Source organism: Pocillopora damicornis, chromosome 1 (genome assembly GCF_964200805.1).
Source record: "Pocillopora damicornis chromosome 1, jaPocDami1.2, whole genome shotgun sequence".
Classification (NCBI taxonomy): domain Eukaryota; kingdom Metazoa; phylum Cnidaria; class Anthozoa; order Scleractinia; family Pocilloporidae; genus Pocillopora; species Pocillopora damicornis.
The window spans coordinates 28274410-28291595 of NC_142670.1; the positions used below are offsets into that span (position 1 = coordinate 28274410).

The following is a 17186-nucleotide window of genomic DNA, read 5'->3' on the forward strand; positions in this document are numbered from 1 at the left end:
TTGGTAAAAAAAAAGAAAAAGAAAAAGAAAAAATAAGCCCAAAGAAGAAAGAAAGAGTACCATTCTGTAAAGAAAAGAAAAATTTTCTTTGTAAGGGCCTATTTACACGGTACGACTTTGTCGCATGCGACAAGCTTACGACAGGCTTACGACACGAATTGTTTCGTGTAAATCAAACCTACAACTCGCTTACGACTCTTAAGTCATGTCGTAGGCCTGTCGTAAGCTTGTCGCATGCGACAAAGTCGTGCCGTGTAAATAGGCCTTAAGAGAGACTTGTAATGACAAAGCTCCACGCACACAAAGAATCGCCGTCCAACCAAACTTGGCTATACATGATTCTCATTAATTCATAATACATTATCAACCGAAGCCGATTTTTTGGAAAAATTTTCCTAGCGATGACATTGATAAACATAAAAACAAAACATATTGGTTCAATGTTCATCACTGATTCTTATCAAATGTTTCAAAAACTTTGTATACCCTCGGTTTGCACGCAGAAAAAAAAAGACAAATTTCGAACGGTATTTCAAAATATTTTATTCGTCAGTCAATTTACGAACTGTGTTATAACAGCCCGAGAAAAAAGCAAAATTGAAACAACCGGCGTATCGGTCAAATGAATTCCAATTTATTCAACTAGGAGTTTGTGAGTTCATTTTTCCCTGTAAATTTAAGAGGGGGTCAATGTTTTGTGACAGCCGAAGATAGACATCCCTAAAACATCATGAAACTTTTAAAGAGTTTACACCTCCGGTAATAATTTTCTCACTCGCAACTGCACAACAGACATTGTTAATCCTATGTATCGTACGTGTATCAGCTGTATGACGTCTTCATAGTGATGCCATACAAGTACTCGAGCGGTTAAAAAGCCCTCAATTCAAACTAAAACTCGAATTTAGGAGGATACTGACATTCTCGCGCCTGCCAGGGACGGCAACAGCTCATACCCCTAAACTCGTGGGTGTACAGCATAACAAAACATTGGGGAGACGTCAATGTATCTCAAACAAGCGTTTCGTCCGAGAAGAAGCTTATTCTAGCACGTATTGATTTAATTACGAAGGCCACGATCTCAAGATATACCTCCAATATCGTGCACAACTTGATGTGAGATTAAGACCTTCGTGTTCATAAGTGTCAGTATCCTCCTAATAAAAATCGGAGACGTAAAGTTGAGGGAGAGGTAAATCTGAAGATGGCAGAAGAAATCAAAGCTGGTGGCGAGTCTTCCTGGTGGCAAATTAACTGTAAACCTAATAGAACGTGTACTGTAACTGCTATCTTAGAGTCAGCAATGAATAAGGAAGAAGGAAAACAAGAGCGCTTATCTGAACATCAGTTTTTCTAACTGGTGATTTGTGACCGAGATGAACTCTGTATCATATGATCGCGAGGGAAACGCAGATACTGCAGAGGCGCTCACATAAATAGAGGCGGGCGATCCTCCCTCTAACTTTAGAACTGCGACAAGTTTATAGCGCACACCAACTGGCACAGTTTGGAGCACCTCAGGGTCTCATTACACTCTTCACATAAGAAACCATCAGCAAACTAATCGTACAAGCAGGTGGTTATCAGCAATGTTCTCTGAACGCGGGTCATCACGAGAACTATACCCAGTCCGTTACAGACAGAACAAGAAAGCGAGATATTCTTGCTAAGAAGAAGGATGTATTAAGACTTTTCAGTCATTCACTTCCTTCTAAAAGCACCTTAACAAAGGAAGACACAAAACCGTTGCCATTCTGTGAGGGGTAGCTACGTTGGAGGTTGGATCTCAGGTAAAATTCTGACGAGCAGTCCCTAACTAGGCAGGTGGACTTTGAATGGGCTCTTTGGAAAACACAAAAGGCAGCCGCCTTTTCTCAGAAAGCACAGAATTATCTCCTAGACGTGTGCTAGACAGGGGAGGAAACTAGTAAGGCAACCGCCTCTAATATGGCTTCCCAAATATCGAGTTTAAGAGACGACACCGGCCAGAAATGTTGTCTAAGACTGACTGGTTGATAGAGCAGCAAATCGCTCGATACTTGGGCCGGTTATCTGCCGTAACAAAAATTGATTTATAGACGAGGTCCCCTTCTGTAAGTATGAACGAGGACGAAGAGGCCGATGCCGATGATATAGCATCAGAAGTCAATACTGACCTAACAAGGCAGAAGATAAGGAGGGACCCTGCAAAATTTAGATGAAGACTGCAGCAGAGTGTACAGCTGTTATTAAGCTAAAGAAAATAGACCTTTGCATTTCACTTTTCTTTTGCATTTATTGTCTCTGCTCACGAAAACAACTGACTATGTCTTGAGATTTTTTCGTCCAGGGAAATATGCAGAAAGCTTACTGGTCAAAATATTTCTGGCTCATTCTTAACGGGTAACTGACAGCTAATAGGTCACTTTTTTTTCGGAATACCGTCTAAATGCCTCAGGCAACACATTAAAACAGACACAAGGTGCTTCGTACGCCTCTATGTGCCTTTTTTCGCCGGGAAAACTGTCCTAAATTTAGCTTCGTGAGTCATTGGCCGTAAACGCTTCGATTTTGAGCATTTGACCTTAGAAGTCACACGTGTGTACAATAAGCAAAGTAAATATGGCGGATAGTACTTTGAGTTAAAGCGGTTCTATTTCGGGGTCTGATTATTCGGATTCTGAGGCCTCGATGGAAGGTAAACATAATAAAAGGGTTTACGAATCTGTTGGTGAAATCAGGCCCTGGCAATTTGAACCGCCAGGACGATCGTAACCTAAAATAGAGCGCAAAAGTCAGAAGAAGATCAAGGGCGCGTGCGCCGCGGCCGCCTCAGTCAAGAAAGCGAGAATGGTGAGTGTATTTACGATTGTAAATAAAGTATCTGAAAATCAGTTGCTTATTGAATATAGGAGCGATCAAGTAAAGAAAACCAAACGTGCAGACTCTCGAATACCACGGGAGTGAAGTGTTTTTATGCTACACGCACGCACCTTCCGGAGCTAAGGTTTCACTGACTGAAAGTATAAAAATACACGCTTGTGGAGGTGAATTTGATGGATTATACACGTTCAGACGCGATTGAATCGGTTTTAAGTTTTTCTGTGTTGAATTTGGCGAACGATTGAAGATTTCTCGGCTTCTATTTTAAAACACGATGCAGCAAAAATAGCATTCGCACATGTAGACTTGTAGCCAAAAGTTTGAGCTATTTCTCACGTTTGTGACAGTTACAGAGCTGATAAGTGTTACTTTTGGTGAAACCAACCATACAAGTTGTGCTCTCTATTTCTTCTATTCAACATCGTGAAAAAAATTGCCATTTTATTGATTTTTTTCTATTACAAGGTGTCAGCGTGGAAACTGCCAATCAATGTGGAGGGAGGAAGAAAACATCTTTTACCAAGAAGTAAATGTGGTCGAAAATAAAAATTTGGAGGATCTTACAGTAGAACAGTTGTAGGCAGACGCCGGATGTATTGTCCAGCATCCAAGGTTTGAGGAAACTGGTGAAGGCTGACTCCGTCTACATTTGTTTTGTTACAAAACATCACTACACAACGCTTTCCTGGTTTTCGTTTTCCTTGTTTTACACCCTATTGTTTTCCGTCCATATTGTAAATGTCAACGCGGCTGAGAGTAGTACAGTTTTGGATAACTTGAACGTGAACATAAATGTATATATATCTATATCTATATCTATATACACATATATATATACATATATTTTTTTAAGTTCAAGTCGTAATTTGAGAACCATTACGTGCTTGTTATTTCCATATAACCAAAGCACTGCCTTTTTAGACGGTGGGTGCAAGGTAGTCCCATGACATGTGCTTTAATGGTTTCGTCTCTCAGGCCGTCGGCTTGTTTTATTTACGATAAACGACCGCACGTAACTTATTGTTCACACAGCTGACATTGGTGCATTTTTGTACCTTTGCACCTTTCGGAAAGGATTGATTTCATCATGTTTCCGGTTGCAAATGAGAAACAACTCCTGAGTGTGGCGCTCATAACGAGGCGTTTCTTGTAATATCCGTTTACAGAATGTTTCTGATATTATTCACTACCAATGGAAGTTAATTAAACTTAGGGACACGAATGTGCTACATATGCTGCTCAATGTTAGTTGTACTCATTCCTGGAGAACTCTCAGCTAGAGAAGAAACGCATCGAGAGAAATAAAAAAAAAGTAACAACAGTTGGAAGTCTTCCTTTGTGCTGCTCACTAGTCTCCGTTAAAAAAAATAAAAAATGATAAATCTTGTACATTTCCGGAACGTGAAAGAAGAGTTTCGTTCACGAAACCAGATGACGACCTCCCGTAATACGCTACAACACTTTGCGTTTATTGAAGTCACGCTTACTCAAGAACCGACGGGCTTAAGGTCACAGTGATATACACCGGACAAAATCTAAAGTCAAATACTTTTTGGCTTGGACTAAAAAACATTTTTTTTTAAGTATAGGGCTCGATAATGGTCAAGAGGAAAAAAATATGGGAACATTTATCTTTTTTACAGCTGTTTGGAATGGCGCACAGATTATTACCTGTGGCTCCAAATACAGACATGCGATCCAACGCGTTGCGATTATTTAACCTTCAGTATTTTATTTCTCACTTCGTATTTCATAGTCTCTAAATGGTGGCTCATAGCAGAATGGAACAAATCTTGTTTTTTTTTTCCGCTCGTAAATTTCGGCATCAGCTGAACAGCCACGAAGTTACTTTCAGGTCTTGATGTTATGCTCTTCACTTCCTTACACACGTATGACGTTCACCTCACGTGACCTGAATCGGACCGTTTTCAAAATGGCCGTCGATTAAGCATCAAAAAAAGTTTGTAGAAAATTTGATTTTGCATATTGTATTGTTAGTTTGCTCATTTAGGATTCTTTAACCTAAGAGGAATGTATTGGGACAAAAGAAAAGGAGAAAAATGTAGCGTCAGTTACCCTTTAATGAATTTTACTAGTCACGCAATCAAACGCCGGTGTCACAGCGGATTTGGACCCACCGCGGATTTGGACCCCCCTTCGCAGATTTGGACCCCCTACCAAACGTTCCTTTTAAGCATCGTTTGTATCATACTTGGTACCTAATTCTATTTGGAAGCTTTTTGCCGATGTTCTTTTCCATCACAAAACAACATTCCTCAGTAAAGCTAAAGAAAAACAGCCATTTCGTTCCAATTCTGCCGCATGTATTATAGCGAGTCATACAGTATACGCAATAATTAAATGCGAACAAACTACTGCATTCGAACTCTTAAAATTGTTCCAGTAAATCTTTGCTTCTTTTGATGCGACTCAACATCAATACGAAACGTCATAACATTTGTGGAGACTGTTGCATCCAGTCACAAAAATAACTTCGTCTGATTTTTAAATAACATTAAACAGTTTCTGAACAAGAACGAAGTAATCAACACCGAATTGTTGATAACGGCGTTGTTTCCCTATCAATAAGCGATCATTCGCTAATTTATTGTGTGCTAAAAGCTGGTGTCCCAAAGGCCACATCGAGGACAATAGAATATCGGTCATTCAAAGGATTTGACGAAAATGCCTTCATCCAGAACTTAAAAAATGTTCCGTGGCACATTGTTGACGATGAGAGCAATGTCAACGACGCAGTCTTGACTTGGAACAAATTATTTACCGAAGTTGTGGATTCTCATGCACCACTTAAAAAGCGTCGAGTAAAGGGCACAACTGCTCCTTGGATGGATAATAAAATCGCTGAAGCGATGCGCGATCGCAATTATCATCTTCGGAAAGCACAGAAATCAAACTCTACATACCACTGGGGAATGTATAGCTTTGTTTTGAATGGGGTATAACCTTGTTCCTGGCTAATGATACATCTCTTTGAATAAAATGAGGTGAAAATATCCACCAAAAGATGGCAGACTAGCCCGCAGTTTTTTCCGGTTAGGCTCTAACCAACAGCTCTGAAAACCACCCAATATTTTCAGCACGATTAAGCTTCTTGGTTCTCCATCCTCATGTCGTAGTATTAATTTTACTTTCAAACAAAATTTAAGGTCATGTCTAATATTTACAGTAAACTTGCAAATATGTGTAGTTCTACTTTAAGTATCAAAGATTTTATTGTATAATAGGGCTAATATTCATATTTAGTGTTTTCAGACCTGGAGAGCTGTTTTGTTCACGATCTTGATCTGTGCTGCGTTGAGGAACTTCCACAGCTAAAAAAAGAACACAAAGGAAAATATTATTTGTCTTCCCTGAGCGCTTCAGCGATCAGTTCATTTTCCAAACTTATCAGTTGAAGTTCAAGTTAAACAAGCCACAATACAAAAGAAAAAAATCGGTGGTTTCTTTGCATACATGACGACTTCAACACGGACAAAGTGTGTAATTCTGCGAACCCCACATGAGTGGGGTTCGTGCATATGTATGAGCACTGTTACCTAGTAACGCGTGACGTATTTTACGTCACGTTCCACTGGGGGTCTTAGACGGAAGCTGTGTAGTGAAACCTGTTTGGATGCGGTCTGAGAAACTAGGATAGAACGAGAAATTCGAAGTGAACTACGTCTGGTGTTTTGACTGTAATTTGGAAAGCTTTGTTTGCTAAGTGGATAAAGATAAAGCTGATGTAGTTGAGAAAATGGTTTTGATCTTTGAAATTCAGAAAGATTTCGTCCATGAAAGATTATGCAAATTTACGCCTGAAATTGAAGCGAACGGTAATTTGAGCTTTTTGTTTAATAAGTTTGAGTGATATTTAAAAGAAAAAGTCAGTCTTCTTTAAGCGAAGACATTGTTCACTGAAGGGAAGGTTTCTTCGCTTTCTTTTCCGATCAGGCAATGTTCGATCCCTGATCTCTCGTGGATCACAGACGCGGCGATTCCACTCCGCATTCCAACCGTCAAAAGAAACGATCACGTAATCATTGTCTACTTCTTCAACAGTGCACGCACACTAAACTCCTTCATCGACTGCTTCAGCTTTGAAGCCTACAGTTTGTGGAAGCGCCATCACGTTTTTAGTCAATCGTGCGTTTAGCTCATGCGATCAAAACAGGTTTGCGATCGATAAAGCCGGTCAACTTATTTTGATGAATCTGCAATCGGTCGCTAGGAAACTTAGTGGTGTCTGTTGTCCCAGGGTAATTGTAGCGCCTCGTTGCGCATGTGCCGATTAAAACCGGAATTCTTAATGAATTACACACTTTGTCCGTGATGTCTCCTATAAGCTTCATTCCGTGATAATTTATGTCTTGCATGACAATCTTAAGTTCAAATTAGAGAATTTAGCTGCGGCTCAATTTGAATAGACGTTTGGTATAAAAAGGGAAAATTCCTAGATGAAGGCGACCGGGGGCAGAGGTAATTTATCTTCTCTTGAAAATGAAACTCATGACTTGGATTTCACATAATCAATATTCCAGAGACAGAAAGAGGGATGCCCTCTCGATTGTGGTGTTTTGGGAGTTTTACCCGGCGTCCTTTGGTTGTATTTACCCATTGCTATAACCGTAAACATGGTGAAATATTTCTAACACCGAGTTAGTGTGTAAACTTCAATACTAGTCAATGTGACTGTATAAACGGTCAAATCAAATTACGAACTTCTACACAATGCGAAACACACTTAGCTGCGTTAGACATGATTAACAGCCGATAAGAGAGATCGAGATTAAAGCGGTAGATTTATAAAGACAAGCAACCTTCGGAAACATTACAACCACTCGATCAGTATTACACAGCTTACTTCCTTAAGTTCACGACGCTCTTAGTTTATTCTGAAAATGGTTCACATGCAAGCATAGCGAGCTCCCGAGCTCCCGAACCCCCGAGCCCCCGAGCCCCCGAGCCACCGAGCCACCGAGCCCCCGAGCCAAATTTTCCACGAGTACATCTCTTTCCAAATGTTGTGACAATAGTTTAAGGGTTCTGCAGTTTTTCATCAACATTTCCGGGGAAACGAAAGTTGACGACCTCGCGCTCGAATGTTTATCCAGCATCTTCAACCCTACGTTATCTTCTATCAACCTTGATCTTGCTTCGCTACTGGTATTTATTAAAATCACATACGACTGTATACACGATGATAGTTATACTGAACCAGGTTGTTCGGGGCATCTCCGCAATCGAGGGTACTGCAAACAACGACTGTCATCAAAATATCTTCTAGCTCGCTGCACCTAGTCTTACCTGGAACACAGAGGTAAGGATTCAACCAATCTGTTACTCAAATCTCTTGGGAATTTCATCCACAGTTAGAGTTCCTTTCCTTCGGCAGAGGTGTAAAAATAAATGATTTGAGGTAACTGTACAGTACTTTTACAATCAGGATATTCGACGAGACGAGAGGCAAGAGACAAATGACGTTCGATTCATCGCTTCGTTTGTTTCCTAGAATTTAAATATGTAATCGTGAAATTCGCACAATTAAAATAATCACTTGACCATGACAATGGAAATCAAATTTCCTAACTGTCACGGGATTAATTACTTGATGAGGTCTTTGCCTTACTTTACGGTTACATTCCTCTGACCCCTATTTTTATTCAGTGGGTAAATTTACCTCCTCGTGTTTATCTTGGTTACATCGCTGTCATTTTAATGAATGTCCGAAGATAAGTTAAACCGACAAATTTTTCAAAAATAAGAAACCTGCTCGAGACTCTGGGTCAGTGGAGTAGAGACAAGCAAAGAACCGGGCGAGTTAAAGTTCCTGATCCCACGGCAGCTTTTCCGCTCATTTTCATCAGCCCTGCCTCCTTCCCACCCATCAAAAACAAATGGCGCATTTTTGGTAAATCCACCCTTTTCTTGTTTTAAAGTTCTACGCTAAATGCGTGACTGCACCCACAGGTAGCTCACGCTCGCAAAGTTAACCTTTGAAACTATTCAAATATGATAATTTTGGCCGACGAACGAAATATGAGGATTTGTCTGAGAATAAACTGTTGCTTACTGAGCCCAGAAATTTGAAATACTTTTCAACAAATAACTTTAATTGCCTCTATATTGTTTGTTCGTTTGAATTTTGTAAGTTTTTTGAAGCTTATTTCCGGCCGCATAGGTAGCTTTCAGTTCCCTCTCTTGCCTCTCTCAACAGCGAGCTAATCAGCCGCAAACCAGCCTTGAAAATTCGAAAAAAAGCTGTGCTATCTTTGTTTTCAATCAAAACGAAATCAAACTTTCAAGTTGAGAATGTGACTATTCCAATCCTTTAAATTCCACAATACAAATATATCGAAACCTACCGATTATAAGCTCAGCGACTATACAACTTTGTACGAGGTTTAGGAAGAGCTTATAAACGGAGGGGCCTGTATCCGGGGGGGGTCTATAAACGGAGGGCCTTATGTCCGAGAGGGCTTATGAAAACAACAGAAAAAGCGAAAGCAGCTGGGCGCTGATCAAAATACGTTTTGCATTTATTGGTTTTTAATTAAGCTTCAAAACGTCAAACGAAAAAACTAACAACACGAACAAAGCTGCAAGATAACAGAGCTGAAGTTCAGACTTCCCCCTTAAAGTTCATCTTTGCTGTCCTAGTATTAAATATTTTTCTTTAGTATTTTATTAATATTTTTTCTTTGTTGGAAGGTAGATGGGCATTTAATCTGGGGGGGGGAGGCTTATAAATGGGAGTTGGGGGCTTGTAAACAGCAGTTTACAATGCTTATATCTTTGCTGTACTCATATACTCACAAAGTGTTAATGTAAAAGCTTGGACTTCCTGTGGTGTGTTAGGCTGTAAGTGGGGTATTCTACATCTTTCTGTTACAAAATCCAACTGAGGTGAGATGAGCCATGGATATTTTTAGTTTATTAGACACTCTTTCCAAAAGCTCGGAAAAGAGAGAGCCACAATAGGACATAACAAATCCTTATCAGCATCACAGAGTGCAACTGCCACTTTGACTTCTCAGGGACAGAGGATGGGGGCACTGATGCAGAAATATCAAAACTTGCGGATTTCAGATGACAATTAACAAGCAACATCATGAGAATGCACAGGTTCAATAACAAGCCATCAAACTAAGTTTACTTACTTTACTTCTTATGATCATATGCCCAGTATTCTTTTCGATGACTGATCTATCTGTACTTCATGGGTTCAACTGCCCAGAATTTTAGCTTCTAATTCAGTTTTAAAACATAATCTCAGTTTTTAAATGAAATGTACACAGGACGCAACATTTCCATATCAAGGGTGACCAAAAAGGAAATCATAAACTGGTTCCCATTTTAGAATAAGCTCTACACTCAATATGCAGAGTAATTCTCATTTATTTCATATTAGCAATAATTATTTTCTTTTACTTTGTTGATTCCAAACTGATGTTGGCTTTTCCAAGTACCTAAAAAAACAAAAAAAATTAAAAAACTAGCAAAATCATAGCATTCAAAATAAGCATTACATTGTTTTTAAGTTTCCACGAGCCCAAAAGTCTCCTTACAACATTTTTCATCCCAGACAAAAAGTGAGTGGGTCCCCTGTGGCGTCTTCTGTCGCTGAACTTTGCTACAACAGGTGTGGTTGTTCTCTCTTTGCAAGTTTCTACACTAAGTTTTTCTTTGCTTGCAACAAAAATACATCATCAAACCAGAGGGAAACCTAAGAGAGGTAAAAAATTAAACACATATTAATTAATTTTTCATAGATAAGAATCCCAATTTTATTTACAACTTGTCCCATAGGAAAAAAAAAAGCCAGGCACACCAGGTTTTCTACTGTTTAAACATAAACTTTCTCTGAACCTTTAACCCCAAATAGTGACAAGAAACTAATTTCTCCTTGCAATATTATCCCTAAATTATCATTATTATCATGAGAATGAATAGAGGACATGATTACTATAACGAAAAAAAGCTCTTGATTATTGAACAAATTCTCCTTGTCAGAACATTAGGAAATACATAGAGAAAAGAATGGAGAATATGCATATATATCGATGTTAGAGTGTAAAGAATTAAAACAGACAATACCAAATGCATGTGTATAAATTAAGGATTCTATTATATCATTGTACTTCTACGATTTCCTTGGCTGATAGTGTGCTCTTACAGGGATTGGCACATTTGAGCACAGGGTGCAGATGGAAAAAGAGTATAACGGCAGAACAATAACATAAGCATCATCTTCCAAATATGATAAATTTCATTTCTTTTTTTCTATTGCTCAATTCTATGAATCTAATTTAATCTCACATGTATTTATAAGGAGAATCCCATGAGCTCAAGTACATCTCTTAACTCAAAGACATGAGTGATGTTTAGAAAGCTTTGGTAACTGCACAAGCCACGGGAGTGCTTTTTGGAAACCTTTCCTAACAAATAATGAGTAACCATAAATTATGACATGCAAGAGCTGTTTGTGCATTTTTATGTATGATATGTTCTAAACAAAACCTCATACAAATACTGCTATTTGTACATTCCTGGTGCACATTTCTCAAAACATTTTTAACCAGTTGGAAAATGCCTTAAGATAATTATATTGTTTGATTTGATCATTCATTAGAATAATCACATCAAATTTTATGAACACATCAAGTTTAAATGTTCTTTTTTTAATTATGAAAAAGTATAGCATTGTTTAGTTATCTTAAAAAGCTTTAATTTCAAGCCAGTGTGTGGTATGGAAAACCTGTAACTTAATAACTAACTTAACAAGTTACTTTTCAAAATAATTCACAATAGATCAATCAGGAATGAAACATTTTGTTTCAGTATATAATGATTATCATTAGATTACTTTAAAGGTAATATTTGAATTTAAGTAAAGAAAGCACAACAGTCTCAGTCTAAGTGACTTGCTGTAGTCTCTTATTTATCTTGAGTCCTTAATTTTTGCAAATGACTGTTAATTAAAATTGAGGAGAAAATAATAAAAAAGGACAACAACAATTTGACAATGAAAAGTTAAACCCCATCCCTCTCTCACTGTAGGACAGTACCCAATACATGATAAAAGTATGAACCTGATTAATTCTGATTAAAGCTGACCAATTTGAGAGTATAGGAGTTAGTTTAAGAGTACATGTTTAAGTATGTAAGTACTCAAAATTCTTTGCAATTGTTTAATATCATGATGTTATACCTCCCAACTCAAAAACCATTTTTTATTTGACCTTAATTTTCCCCTTTAGCTTCAGCTCAAGGAACATTTGAGAGTTTTGGGAAAAGAAAACTTACTGTTTCCCTTGAAGCCAGTCATAAGTACCTAATATGTTTAAGTTCATTAACAAAGTTTGAACTGAAACAAACTCTGGACAGGTATGGCAAAGAATGCATTGCATTGAAAAACCAAGGCTCCCTTTTTCTATCACCCCACTCTCTGGTGAGAACTTAACCCTGTTCACTTGGCTTTACTAAACTACACTTAAGAAACAATCAGTAGAGTTTTTTGTCTAAGTATTTAATCACTTGGCTCACTTTTGTAGTATTCACTCAGTACAACAGATGTGCAAGAGCTACTTTTATCACATGGAAAAGAATGCTTGATTTCTTGTGGATTTATGCTAGTAAATTAGATGTAATAGGTTGTTGCTAGGTGATAATCAGAACAGAAGTCAATCAATTCCTGTAATGAAATTGTGCTTTGTCTCTTGATAGCAAGAATTATTCTAAACATCTGTCACCAAGTACAAGATATGCTACTGTCAAGCAACATGAAGTCTCCACCAACCCTGACAGGACACTTTTGTGCCCCCCCTTGACCATCTTGTTGTGACAATAATTTGTGGTTTGAAATCTAACATGGTATCAAAGCTAATTAAACACAGAAAGAAAAGAGAGCCTTGTCAGTCTACCAGAAAACTTACTGCTTGTCTTATACAGGCTTCAAGAGCTTGAAACTCCTTATCGCAGGCATGTTTGGTAATGCTGTCTTTCTGAGACACTGACAGCATCCATAAAGAAGGGCCAGAAAAAATTTAAATAAAAACCATTAAGGACATAAAAATATCTAAAACAACTTGACACATTTTTGTTTGAGCATTAAAACAATTTCAAGAAATAACGAAAACAAACCATGTCAGATTTTCAGTTGAGTGAGTCAACTCTCAGATCTCAGAAGTAAAAGGATTAAGATTTCAGGTAGTTGGCTAAGAGGAGACAATTTGGGACAGATTTGAACACTTAATAATAATGATCTTTTTACTTGTCATACACAGTGCTATTTACAACATTGATTGAGCCTAAAAACAATCTAATATTTTCAAGCTTTTCCATGACCCTGGTCTGTGATTGGCTAAAATACTAGCACTGTAATCATCAAATCAGAGACAAAAACATCAGTTTGGTTTTGTGTATTTAGTAGTAGCCAAAGTTGTTTTCTTTCTTTCTCTCTGTTTTTTTTTTTCCTTTTTTTTTCATATTTTAAAATCTTAATTACAAAACCACACTTACACTTACAATACATCAGCTACCTTACTTTTACAAAAAATTATTCATGATCAATAAATGCCATTATAATCCAACAAATACAATTATTTGCCTGTAGGCAATTGGTCTAAGCCCGTCACATGACAGAATATCCCCTAGCTAAAACTGGGGGATATGCAAGAATATACCTCAAGTAATATTCCCCAATTTTCAAACCTTACATCTAAAATGGAAAACTCTGTGTTTACAGATTTGATTCAAGATGAAGAGCATTGCTATAGGAGGAAAATGTTTCTTTTGTTCACAAAATCATTTCAGAGAACACTGACATACCATAAACAGTAGTCTGTTCATTAACATTTTTCTTGTGTGTTGAAAAACATTTGAAGGATAATAATATCCATTATATACTGAGCCAAAAAAATCAGAATTTCAGGCAACCAAAATTAGACATCTCTTCAAGACAGATTTATAGGGTAATATCTTATCATCAGTATATATCAAGAAGCAGGTATGCAGGTGAAGGGGAAAATTATAGAAAGGAACTGCAAGATGTTGGAGACTTGCTCCGCAAATGTTGATAAGCTGAACAAAACAACAGCATCATTAGTTCAAAAAAGATAAATAAAAGAGAAAAAAAGATGCAAATCTGGTGGTTTGTGGGGATCACAGTCCCAGAGGACTGCTCTTATTTAAGGCCAAAAATACTTTTAACAGTCCAAACAAAAACATTCTCTGTAATATACTTCCACACAAAATAAAAAAAAAAAACTGAAGAATCAAAGGAAGGTGAACAATTGAAGCAGTTGCTAAAATAAATTACAAATAATAACTTAATTTAGATATAAAAAACAAAATAAAGGAGAGCAGAAGACACTAACAAATGTTGTACCAGATCCAGGGAGAAACAGCTGGTTAAAGACAATAGGGAATGATTTAAAGTGAATGAGAAAAATGATAAATAAATCAGAATTAATAAAATTTACAGTAAAGAACTTATACAAAATAAGTAACTTGAGCAAAAAAAAGTAACAGATAAACAAACAAACTGACCATATAGCTTTCTTCACTCTTTTACTTCCAAGATCTGATTGTTAGTTCTCCTCTCTTGCTGTTACATTTTTCCTGGTAAGGGACAAGGATTCATTGTTAGATCAAGATGACAACTTTGACATGATAAGTCTGAGTATTCTCATTACCTGTTTGCTGGAAAATGTATATTTATTAAATGGAGAAGTTGCATATTAATCACCTCTGGGAGTTTAAGGGTTAAAAAAACTCTTACAAAATTCTGCAAAGCCTAAAATATAAGAAACTTAGGAAAGAAAAAATTAATCTTATGAATGGCTAAATTTTTTTAATTAAAAAAAAATATATGAAAGTAACAGACTTGAAAACAAAATAGTTTTATAAAAATGCACTGGAAAGAAAAAACTATATGAATTTAAAATAAATTATGTCCATGTGATTTTTGGCAGCAACAATGCATTTCATTCATTTCTTAAAAGTTTCCTTCTTTCTTTTAATTAAGTCACATAAGGGGGCAAATTTTCAGAAGAAGACACATATTAAACAGTTAAGTTACTCTCTGTAATCCTAAAGTGCAGTGGAAAACAAATCTTCCCAGAGATCACACCACCATAGTGCTTTAACAGCTGACATGTGACTACTCTTTAGTGTTACTCTTTTCACTCCAATATCACACTGCGACCATTTAATAAGTTGTCATCAAAAATAAAATATGACTTTGACTAAACTTTTTTTGTTTCATTTCAGTGGTGAGCCAAAGAATCCATTCTACACTTAATTAATTTAACCACAAGTTGCATTATGCTGAAGGGTAAAATTTGAAACAAAATAAAGCAAAACAAGAAAAACAATAAATAAAAAAAACCTGAAGATAAATTTGTCCTGAAGAATTCATTTTAAGCAGCAACTACATGTAACTGCTATTTTTCCATGGAGAAAAACATAAGTAAATCCTTAGCACTATGTAAGCTTAATTAGCCATTTAACTCCCAGAAGTGATTAACATGAAACTTCTCCTGATAATATCCTCACATTATCCAGCAAACAGGTAACAAGAATCCTAGAGCTTATCAGGGAAAAGTTGTTATGCTGATTTAACAACAAATTCTTACAACTAATTTACAAGATAATGTGTAGCAGCTAGAGGGGAGATTTAACAATCAGATCTTGGGGGTTAAAGGGTTATAAAGAAACAAACCAAACCTCACGTGCCTTAGATGTCATTTTTTCATTCTAGGTTCAAAATAACTTTCCTGTTGAGTAATTTGTCACGATTAAGATTAATACGAGCAATGCTCAGAAAAAGAAATGTAAGCATAAACTGGAACAATCCCTAGCTACAACCCCTAGCAGCAACGTGTACCGGCATTTGAATAACCCAGTCTTGGACAATCTTGAAGCTGACTTTGTCAAAACGTACATATACTTGTGCGTAGTGAACACGATGAGTCGACTAAAATCTTACCTCTATTTTGCAATCAGCAAGAGGCTTCGCTAAGCCTGAGATTCTCCTGTTATCTTTTCCCTATGAGCTAATTGCTTCGGGTAAATTTCCATTTTCCTTTGTCTGCCATCTTTAACCGCGCACAGTGTATCCTGGAACAAAGCGGAAATGAATTGAGCTACAACCGGAAGTTGGGAATCACTTGTCTTTGTGATACGTGCTAGCTGCGTATCAAACAAACAGACCTTAGAGCCTTCTTAAACACGCTTACAAAATTCTGCCAAAACCAAAATGTAGGAAACTTAAGGACGAAAAAAATTATGAATGGTTTATTTTTTTAAGTTTTTTCAGCTGTCAATTGGTTGCCAAATTTAGTCTCTTCACAGCAGGATTCTGCCTGTACTGAAGCAAAACCGGAAAAAAAAATTGAAACAAGGTTTTGGCAGATGGAAAACCTTTTCTAAAGGCATGGTCCATCGAATAATTGCCACGATTGTAGTAAACTTGGCGTGAATTGCTTGTGTGGCAAAAAACTTTTCAACCTGACTTCGTTTGCCCGGTTGTTAAATTTATGAACGACTCGTCACAATATCGCGACGTTGATATCTGTTGTCATGGCTAGAAATCGAAGACATCCTGGCGGCTAAGCATGCGCATAAAAGACAAATTACGGAGTTTAAATATGGCGGCTGCATAAGGCTTTTTGTGGGAAAATTTTGAAAATCAGACTCAGTAATTTTCTGGAAGCGTGTACTAAAAATGCCCTCGTCTGAAATGTATTAGAAGAGTGTCCAGATCACTCACCTCCGTTCTCAAACTCTTACGATTTCGCTACGATCTGCCCCAGTCGAAGAAACTTTAAACCTTTTTGGTGCCCTAAGTGTCTTAAAATGGCTTATGTTGGTCAGCTAAAGCTTCTCCTGCGGCCACAATAGATCGTTTTCACGTGACGTCACAGAAATAATTTCCGCCATGTTGGTGCACATCCGAGTCACGTGTTTCAGTAAGAAATATATGCAAACAGAGTCCAAAGTTATAATTCTTCTCAGTTCACAGTCGAAAATTATGGCTTCCGAGGAAAAGAAAAAATTCTTCGTCTGATCCTGACAATGTTGTTCAAATTCCACTGTCTGATTGATTACGCTAAAAAGCTGGATGGGAAAGTCAGAGAGCGCTACGTTAAGAAAATCTCGACGATTGGAATCGATCCTGCCTTGATAGAGGGGAAACACTTCGAACCTGACTGTCTTCCGCCGGTTGAATCGACAGATTTACTCTGTTATTTGGTTCTTGAGACCAGCTTTTACACGCAAAAGCAATTTAAAGCCTTTCGCAGTCTGGAAGCTTACAATCA

The 17186-nt window shown here is 37.4% G+C and overlaps 1 long non-coding RNA gene across 1 annotated transcript; it reads right to left on the reverse strand.

Annotated features, from left to right (window-relative positions):
• Window positions 1–9389: 9389 nt before the first annotated feature.
• Window positions 9390–16186, reverse strand: LOC149053119 (uncharacterized). Its single transcript, XR_016188911.1, has 3 exons — window positions 15854–16186; window positions 14413–14484; window positions 9390–10588 (listed from the first exon to the last, which is right to left on the reverse strand). It is a non-coding gene; the product is annotated as an uncharacterized LOC149053119 (long non-coding RNA).
• Window positions 16187–17186: the final 1000 nt, after the last annotated feature.